Below are 10,000 nucleotides of genomic sequence, written 5' to 3' on the forward strand. Positions count from 1 at the left end.
CTTCCACACAACATCATACATGTACTTTGTCCTAGCTCTCTTCCAAATAACATCATACATGTACTGTGTCCTAGCTCTCTTCCACACAACATCATACATGTACTTTGTCCTAGCTCTCTTCCACACAACATCATACATGTACTTTGTCCTAGCTCTCTTCCACACAACATCATACATGTACTGTGTCCTAGCTCTCTTCCACACAACATCATACATGTACTGTGTCCTAGCTCTCTTCCACACAACATCATACATGTACTTTGTCCTAGCTCTCTTCCACACAACATCATACATGTACTTTGTCCTAGCTCTCTTCCACACAACATCATACATGTACTTTGTCCTGGCTCTCTTCCACACAACATCATACATGTACTGTGTCCTAGCTCTCTTCCACACAACATCATACATGTACTTTGTCCTAGCTCTCTTCCACACAACATCATACATGTACTTTGTCCTAGCTCTCTTCCACACAACATCATACATGTACTTTGTCCTAGCTCTCTTCCACACAACATCATACATGTACTTTGTCCTAGCTCTCTTCCACACAACATCATACATGTACTTTGTCACCTAGCTCTCTTCCACACAACATCATACATGTACGTTGTCCTGGCTCTCTTCCACACAACATCATACATGTACTTTGTCCTAGCTCTCTTCCACACAACATCATACATGTACTGTGTCCTAGCTCTCTTCCACACAACATCATACATGTACTTTGTCCTAACTCTCTTTCAAACATCATACATGTACTTTGTCCTAGCTCTCTTCCACACAACATCATACATGTACTTTGTCCTAGCTCTCTTCCACACAACATCATACATGTACTTTGTCCTAGCTCTCTTCCACACAACATCATACATGTACTGTGGCCTGGCTCTCTTCCACACAACATCATGTATTTACTCTCTCCAACTCTCTTACAATCATGTCTGGCTCGCTCCACATTACATCGTCACTGTACTTTTTTGTAGCGTCACTGAATCAAAGCCAGTAGCAATACAAAGTTTGAGAGAAAAATCTCTAAAAACCGGAATTTTTAAAAATCTAGATTATAATCTGTGCAATTTGGCGCATTCTTGGAGTATGTCAAACGTTAACGCCTAGAAGTCTTACAATCATGGAATGAATGTTGAAATGAAACAAATGCTCAGGGATGTTAAGTTTTGTGTGAAACTTAATCATTCTTCAATGTTACTCTTTATACGAACTACTCATTTTGTTACTGATTTTGCACACATTTTTCTTGTTGACCATGTAGTGTAAGGGAAGAAACTGTGCTTGTCTTTTGCCATTGTCATGTCGTGATTATTTCCCTTGGATTATTCCGGGACAAGTCTGGAACGTTTGCAAATTATCTATCGGTGTAACTAAATGTTATAAATCTAATGGTTTGACTTTTGTGCAAATTCAAAAAAAGTTGCCAAATTCGGGGATCGACTCAACAGTACGAGGTTTGACGTTGAGCGGTAGCCACACTAACCCGATGTAAGCCCTCCAGATTGTTACCTTTGGGGTCATTCCAATGACATTGTTTTCCTTCATCAACATTATGAACAGAAAGTCTGAGAAAACAAGGTCTTAACGTGGAGGGGGTCTTAAAAGGGGGGTTCCACTGTATGACTTGGGGATTATGTGTTTGTAAAGATAGAGCTGAGAATCCTACACAGAATTCTGTGCATAAAAGGCGGCCTGAATCTTGACCCACACTGCTGGCATGACCTTCATAGCTGCATTCAACGCTTTACTTTAACCCTGGTAACTTTACGGTTGCTCTCTCTGGATTGAGCATTTTTTTATTTCAACCAAGGGGAAAAATTAAATGCCTCTGCAGAGATTCGAACCTAGGACCTAGATTTTCAGGCAGATGTCCTAACCACTATGGTAGTTTTTTTTATTGTAAGATGGATATATATATATGTCTAGCGGATGCAGCTACATGTACAAATGTGCCAAATTAGAACTTGCATTCTCAGCCTATAATCTTTGGCCATTCATGCGAGTCGAGTACTAAATATTGTGAATGCATGCGAGACTGCCTTGTTTTACTTTTGTGAAATGTGTGAACTCACTTTGTTTACATCTTTGTGTTAATAAATGCAGTTTATCAGTTACCTCTGTTTGTTTCTTCTGCAAGTATGTCAAATTGCCCACACACACCCTCATGCGCACACACACACACACAAAATCAGATCTCAAGTGTAAGTATTCTTTTTGCAGTTTTATTTTAATGCCCATAATCAGTCAAACAAATATATCATCACACTTCGTCACTTGCACCTAAGCTTAAAAGTAGCAGTCCTGCATACATATGTAATGTGTAAATGTTTCAGGTCACCATCTGTCCTGGCTTGAACATGCAATAAGAACACCTCTACACAAACACATGTACAGTCAACCGGCTAGCTGCTTCCCTGAAAGGCATATTTTTCTATGAATTAATCGATTTTCCGCAGACAGCAGCCAGGTAGTGGATCTTTAGTATATGGCCAAGCAGACGGTTGATCTTAGTACAACACATCAAGGAAATATTTTTTTAAAAACAGATCCAACATCTAATCTTCCAAAGTTCATAATCAATAAAGAAGAAAGGTATGTTACTGGAACCCTTTATTTATGATTTAAGGCAATGTGCGGCAGTAAAATTACCAAACTTAAACTTGAAGAATACAGTCAAGGAATAACTTAGTTTTCTGGGTAGTTATTGAAGTGACTTATTAAAATGAATGAAAACATTGTGGATGGATATTGACTGCTGTTGCGATGAAAACTGGCATTTACAGCGTCAAATGGGATTTCTAGAAAACGGCTTTACAGCAACATCATACATCAGAAATTCATAATATTTGGCACAAGGATACACATGTATTATATCTACAATCATATAGAACGTGTTGCTTTTTTTAAACAACTACAGTTGAATTTAAATTAATTATTGTAATGAATCTTTCTTTCTTTCTTTCTTTATTTGGTGTTTAACGTCGTTTTCAACCATTCAAGGTTATATCGCGACGGGGAAAGGGGGGAGATGGGATAGGGGAAAGGGGGGAGATGGGATAGGGCAAAGGGGGGAGATGGGATAGAGCCACTTGTTAATTGTTTCTTGTTCACAAAAGCACCAATCAAAAAATTGCTCCAGGGGCTTGCAACGTAGTACAATATATGACCTTACTGGGAGAATGCAAGTTTCCAGTACAAAGGACTTAACATTTCTTACATACTGCTTGACTAAAATCTTTACAAACATTGACTATATTCTATACAAGAAACACTTAACAAGAGTAAAAGGAGAAACAGAACCGTTAGTCGCCTCTTACGACATGCTGGGTAGCATCGGGTAAATTCTTTCTCGTCCCAACCAATATGGGACTCCCCCTAACCCGCGGGGGGTATTGTAATGAATATGCAGTGAGAAATTCGTTCATTCTTATGACAAAAGATATTAAAATTCAACTGTAGTCTGTTGTAAAAAAATCGTTCTATATGATTGTTGATATGATACATGTGCATCTTTGTGCCAAATATTAGGAATTTCTGATGTATTATGTCGCTGTTAAACTGTTTCCTAGAAATCCAATGTAACGACTGTTTCCATAGCAACGGCACTCTATGTCGATCAGTATTCACAATCCTCCGAAAGCGGCGTATGGCTGCCTAAATGGCGGGGTAAAAACGGTCATACAGGTAAAAATCCACTCGTACAAAAACATGAGTGTACGTGGGAGTTTCAGCCCACGAAAAACAGAAGAAGAAGAAGTATTCACAATTGTTCTATTAATTTTTATGTCACTTCCCAGAAAACCAGGTTATTCCATGTATTCTCCAAATTCAATTTTACTGCCGCACATTTCCTTAACAAAATGTAAGATTTACTGTACTTTGACCGAGCAATTTTTGTAAGTGGACAGGCCTTAGTTTTATTTCGGTGGCATAATTCAATGCGCTTCGTTAAAATGTCTTGAACTGAAACCAAAAGCAGATGCAAGACTTATGGTCAGTTGGAGTTGTCTCCCGTACACCTAACTTTAATGTGCTGCAGACAGGTGTGCCCAAACAGCCCATATCACAAACGGTTTGGAATTCCCGAAAACACAAGATCCGCACTGCACAACTTCAGTGCACAAATACGCGAGAGTGCTCGGTCGCTTTTTGAAAATGTGTATCTTGAGAGAAAAATATAGAATAGTGCGCTGTCCGAAGGAATAGAGTTCTTATAGGACAATGACAGCGCTCAGTTCAAAACGATAGGACATCCAGGCATGGTACTGAAGGAATGGCAGTTTCAGCTGAAATAAAGCCGGGGGTCCTGGGGCAGCCTGGTGGGGTCAAGGGGCAGCGCCTTTGTGGGGGTCAGCTGGGGCAACGCCCCCTGAAGCTGACGACTTTTTACTAATTCAAATGTGTTTAGTGCCCTCTCCTTGAAGCTGAGAGGGATATAAGTGAAAGATAACAAGGCTTGAGTAAGAAAAAATAATAATCTCAAGTGAATGGGCGGATTTTTTTTTTAGATTTTTTTTAGATTTTTTTTTTAGATTTTCGTTTTCGGCGGATTTCTGCCGATCGGCGGAAGAGTACCATGCCTGGACATCTGACCGCCATGCGGCTATGTGAATCAGACATCTGAGCCTTTCAATCCGTCTATGTCGGACGCCTGACGACATCCCCGAGGCTTTTAAATGAAATAAGACCATACGGGCACTATTAGTTGCATACCAAAAATGAACTGCCTCAAGGCACTCTATGCAGAGTGGTATCTTTTTAAAGAATACATTCAGGTACAGCTTCTTCGAAAGAAAAAATAAATTCACCGCAACCACCAAAACATCTACCTCACAACAGAAAGCAGTCAAAGTGTTGATTTTTGGTCTGTGACCAAGTGGAGGGATGGTCTTATCCCATGTTAAAGGTGAGGACAACTTTTTAAATGAGGCGTAGTGGGCCTTTAAAACATTGACACAAATCTACAATAGCAACAAGTTGTAATGCTCAGTACAACCAATACTGAGTGGACATTTACTGCCGCTGTTGCTGTAGTTTCCCCATCGATCACAGCTGGACCTGGATAGCACTGCTTTTCATCCACATTCACTGGCCAGGTCTTCGTCATCTTCTGTCCCTACTGACAAATGAATGACAAAGGAACTGATCTTAAATCCAAACACAATGACAAGAACAAGTTTTAAGTATGAGTAAGGAGTAAATTGTGTTTGTAACTGACACACACACACACACTAAACCCACATAAATGCCAAGAGCGTAAACATTCTAATTCCCTGGTAGACAAGTTCCAATGCCTACTTTTTAACATATATGAAATATAGAAGACACATTCCCTGTCAGCGCTTGCTATCAAATTCAAAAAGCAAAGCAAAGGTCTGTAACATCAATCTGCAGGGCTAGAAAAATCTGCAGGTATTATTACTATTAATGTCTGGCAGCTCTCCTGACTGGCCAGGGAAAATCAAACACACACACAAACACACACACACACACCAACAGTCAGAATGTAACCAGAACTTGAGACTGAGAGGGACGATAAAACACAATATGATCATGTAGCAGAACTCTTACCTGAATTGCCATTAGCATGAAATATTTCCCATTTGAGTCTTGACAGCCTCCCGATCATGAAGGAATCAATCTGCTTCTTCCACTGTGCCGGATCGATGCCAACCTGTAATATATAATATTGGCTGAAGTAACATTCCTCTGAGCAACAAATTTAAAACAGTTAGTTGACAGGACAAGTAGTACTAGGAGCTACATGCAGTATGATATTTAGCTATGTGGAGGAACAACAAACACACTGTCCACAGAACCAGATGAATTTACACACTGCACCCTCCCCCATAAAACAACAACAACAAAAAACGACAACAGACGACCAAACCAACATTAACGCTTGATTCTTATGATACTGTGGGACAGTGGTATTGATATCTTTCTAGAATATAAAATTTTATAAGTCCTTTTACATTTAGTGAAGTTTTGACTGAATCAGTGAACTGAATCTGTTCACATAGACTGATAGAGTGACAGACATACAATGTAGACAAGTTGATGTGTGCATATATATATACATGCATATTACATAACATGTATATATCATATATATATATATATATATATATATATATATATATTATATATGTATATATATATATATATATATATGTATAACATGTATGCATGTGTGTAGAGCACAAAGGAAAAAAATAATAGAACTTGACACACAGTTTCACTGAGAATGAGATATATCCTGACAGTGAGTGAGTGAGTGACTGTTTACAGCAATACATTGTACTTTATTAAACTTAAAGGTACACACTGAAAGTCATGCGCTTCTAGTATTAGAAATGATTCTAATACTGGAGGAACTGCATGATCATCATACTGGTGAAATAAAGCTAAGAGGTTCGAGCAGTTCTGTGGTTTGGACTCTTAGGTGTTCATTATTTTATTATTATCCCTGAACATGAATTATAAAAATAAAATGAAAACACTCTTTCAGTCTTGCTCACAGTCACACACACACCTCCATATGAGTTATTCTGACCAGAACTTGAGAATGTAAGGGAGGGGAAGGAAAAAACACACTGTACATCATAACACTGACAGTTGTACATAATAAAACCTCTTCGCCTTACTCTTACCTGATTTGCGGCAGTGGCATCAAATATTTTACTTCTGTCAGTGACAGCCTCAAGATCATGCAGCAATCGGTTGGCTTTTTCAGCTGAGAGGAGACCTTGAAGTTGAACATACTAGCTCTAGCTCTCTTCTGATTGATGCCAACCTGCAAGTAAAATAATTGGGAACGGCCGATCAGAAGGTTATACCTATTTGAGTATTTCAAGTTAGACTCAATCTTTAAAAACAAAAAGAATTTATAAAATATTATGATCATGCACCTTGAAAAGAGGTTGCAAAAACGTGGTAGTGGTAATCTTCTTCTTCAAATTAATGAGAAAATCCCTGTACAGGGCAACTACGTGTTGGTTCAGTGAACGATACCTTGCGCCTGTGGACTGACAGTCACAGTGACACTGACAGTGACTCGAGTGAGTCGAAATGACACCTGTTGCAACACATACTACCATAAACCCACTCTCAGTTATGAAACGAAACATGGAAACTTACCTCTGGTTAATATGCAAAGGTTCGCCCGTCCTCTCGCATTAGCAAACACCATTGCCATTGGAGATTCTGTCCAAACAGATCGCCTTCGACCGCCATTAACTAAAAACCGAAACGCAGTAGGTCTGAAAACCACGCTCAACGTCCAAAATAAGGAGGAAAAAAAAGAGCCCAAAACATTTTTTTGGCCAAAAACACTGTTTAAGCCCCACAAATATTTGTCCTTATTTTTTATGAAGCTTAATTTGTGCCCCTTATTTTATGCTCCACAAATACAGTTTGTGGCCCACAAAACCAAAATGTGCCCCACAAAAATAAGCCCAAAAATTTGTGAGGCACATTTCGCGTTTGTGGCCCACAAAAATAAGCCCAAAACGTGTGGGATTACTGACATCGAATGCCAAGGATATAAGACAATCAGTGACTTAGATACGGCAATTACAGGCAGGCTAAGGGCATTTCCCATGGATAAATGCGTTCATGTCATGGATGAATTTTGCGCGACATTGCGCAAGTGTAACTTTACAACGAAGGGGTTACATTTTTCAGTCATTTGAGTTTGTAAAATATCTCCATAGTTGTTGTGCATGCACTTCAGTTCCTCCACGACCGTTCAACAAAGTGTCGAGTCTGTGGGTAAAATGGTACGATATTTACCTTTTCTCCAAAATGTGTACCAAATTACACCTCCGAAATTGTCAATGGCACAACGGTTGTCCTGCTTGGGGATTGCCTTCAACCATAGACCAAATAGCCTATGCTTCAACCTAGCTGTGACTGCTTTCTTCAGGTCACCGATGATCTAAGGGATAAAGGGGGGGGGGGGGAGGGAGGGGGTTGTATACTCAGACATTCAGATAATCCGAAAGGTTAGGGTCTGGCAGGTTTAAATCAGATAAGTATTGCTGCCGCTCAATGTCAAACCTCGTTCTGTTGAGTCGATCGCCAAATTTGGAAACCTTTTTTGAAATTGCACAAAAGTCAGACCATTTAATCACTTTGTGGAAGGTCATGCATAGGCTGATATTTATGTCCTCCAAATATAAAATAATTCGGTCAACAGATTTAGAAGTTAGTCGCATTTTTGAGGGTTGCATGTTTTTGGGGGTCACCCTGTATTTCGACCAAGCGACTTTTTAAGTGCACAGACAAATACAAAATACAAAAGAATTATCTCAGAAAATGATCAGCCGCTTGCAAGTGAAGCCACAAGCGATGAAGGCTAATTTATTATAATCAATCGCTTCTGTCCCACCACTCAGCTACCTTGATTTGAGTATAGCAGACGTCATCATCTAAAAACAGAACACCGCAGTGGAGTGAGATTCCATTTTTTATTTGTTAATATCTATGAGGCTACATCTTTTGAGCCCGCGGAAGAATGTTTCTGAAACTTGGCACACATGTAGTAGCACAATCCCTTGTTCAGTATGTAAAGCTGCATACATGTCACATTTGTTGATGAAACATCACGAGCGTTTACACAATTTAAACGCAAAACTGATACAACGTCCATTCTTAGGTTCTGTTTGCCGAAGTACTGGAACGAATACGGACGAGGGTCTTTGTTATCGTTCAGTAAAAATTGGAGAGGAAGTCATCTTGGTTGGAATTTGTGTCACGAATATATTTTTCTATACGACTGCACTGTTGCAGCTCTATAGTAACAGCCCTGCCAAAACAGCGTTACTGCCGTATGTAGCACACTTCACGTGAATCTTGAGTTTATGATGCGTGTGTGTGTGTGAAATGTTCCCTTTTTCATGTTCATCGTGTGTGGCATTTGTTAAAATCATCTGTTTTGGTATTTGTTATATTCATATTTTATTTTTATTTGTAACAGTCATCATTTGTAACAATCATGTTGGTTGTGCGGCATGTGAGTGTTGTATGGATTAATGTCAGCAAAGATGTGTTCGTTTGAAGCGAATGTCTTGCATTGCATGCTATCGACTGAGTCAGTAAATGTCAGATTGAGTCAGTAAATGTCAGATTGAGTCAGTAAATGTCAGATCGAGTCAGTAAATGTCATATTGAGTCAGTAAATGTCAGATTAAGTCAGTAAATGTTCTCATGTGTAGCTATCTTTTGCAGTGCGTGTTATCCATTTGAGCAAATGTTGTTGTCTTCTCAGTTGTGTGTGTGTGTGTGTGTGTGTGTGTGTGTGTGTGTGTGTGTGTGTGTGTGTGTGGGTGTGTGTGTGTGTGTGTGCTAGCGTGCGTGTAAGTCGTTTGTGCTTGCGTGGCTGTGTATGTGTGTGTGTGTGTGTGTGTGTGTGTGTGTGTGTGTGTGTATGTGTGTGTGTCTCTCTCTCTCTGTCTCTCTTTCTTTCTCTCTCTCTCTCTCTCTCTTTCTCTCTCTCTCTCTCTCTCTCTCAACTCTTTTAGAACGTTAAAGTGTGTGCGCGTGCGTGTGATTGACAGAGATAATAATAACAACAATAACAGAACGCTCTTCACTGTTTACCAAAGGACAGCAGTCATACAAAAGCACTGTACATTGCAACTCATTAACACAAATCAGGCAACTAAACAGCATCCATCCTAAAGTCTAAAAGCACAGCACTGTACATTGCAACTCATTAACACAAATCAGGCAACTAAACAGCATCCATCCTAAAGTCTAAAAGCACAGCACTGTACATTGCAACTCATTGACACAAATCAGGCAACTAAACAGTATCCATCCTAAAGTCTAAAAGCACAGCACTGTACATTGCAACTCATTAACACAAATCAGGCAACTAAACAGTATCCATCCTAAAGTCTAAAAGCACAGCACTGTACATTGCAACTCATTGACACAAATCAGGCAACTAAACAGTATCCATCCTAAAGTCTAAAAGCAC

At 39.5% G+C, this 10,000-nt stretch overlaps 1 protein-coding gene and 1 long non-coding RNA gene across 3 annotated transcripts in view; one reads left to right on the forward strand and one right to left on the reverse strand.

The window, feature by feature from the left end:
- The window catches only part of LOC138972499 (uncharacterized), a 92,423-nt gene that overhangs the window by 24,803 nt on the left and 57,620 nt on the right, over nt 1-10,000 (forward strand). The window lies entirely within an intron of this gene.
- Nucleotides 2,224-7,557, reverse strand: LOC138972497 (uncharacterized). The gene is made up of 4 exons (XR_011457645.1): nt 7,156-7,557; nt 6,669-6,811; nt 5,587-5,689; nt 2,224-5,134 (listed from the first exon to the last, which is right to left on the reverse strand). It is a non-coding gene; the product is annotated as an uncharacterized lncRNA (long non-coding RNA).

Source organism: Littorina saxatilis, linkage group LG8, assembly GCF_037325665.1.
Source record: "Littorina saxatilis isolate snail1 linkage group LG8, US_GU_Lsax_2.0, whole genome shotgun sequence".
Taxonomy (NCBI): domain Eukaryota; kingdom Metazoa; phylum Mollusca; class Gastropoda; order Littorinimorpha; family Littorinidae; genus Littorina; species Littorina saxatilis.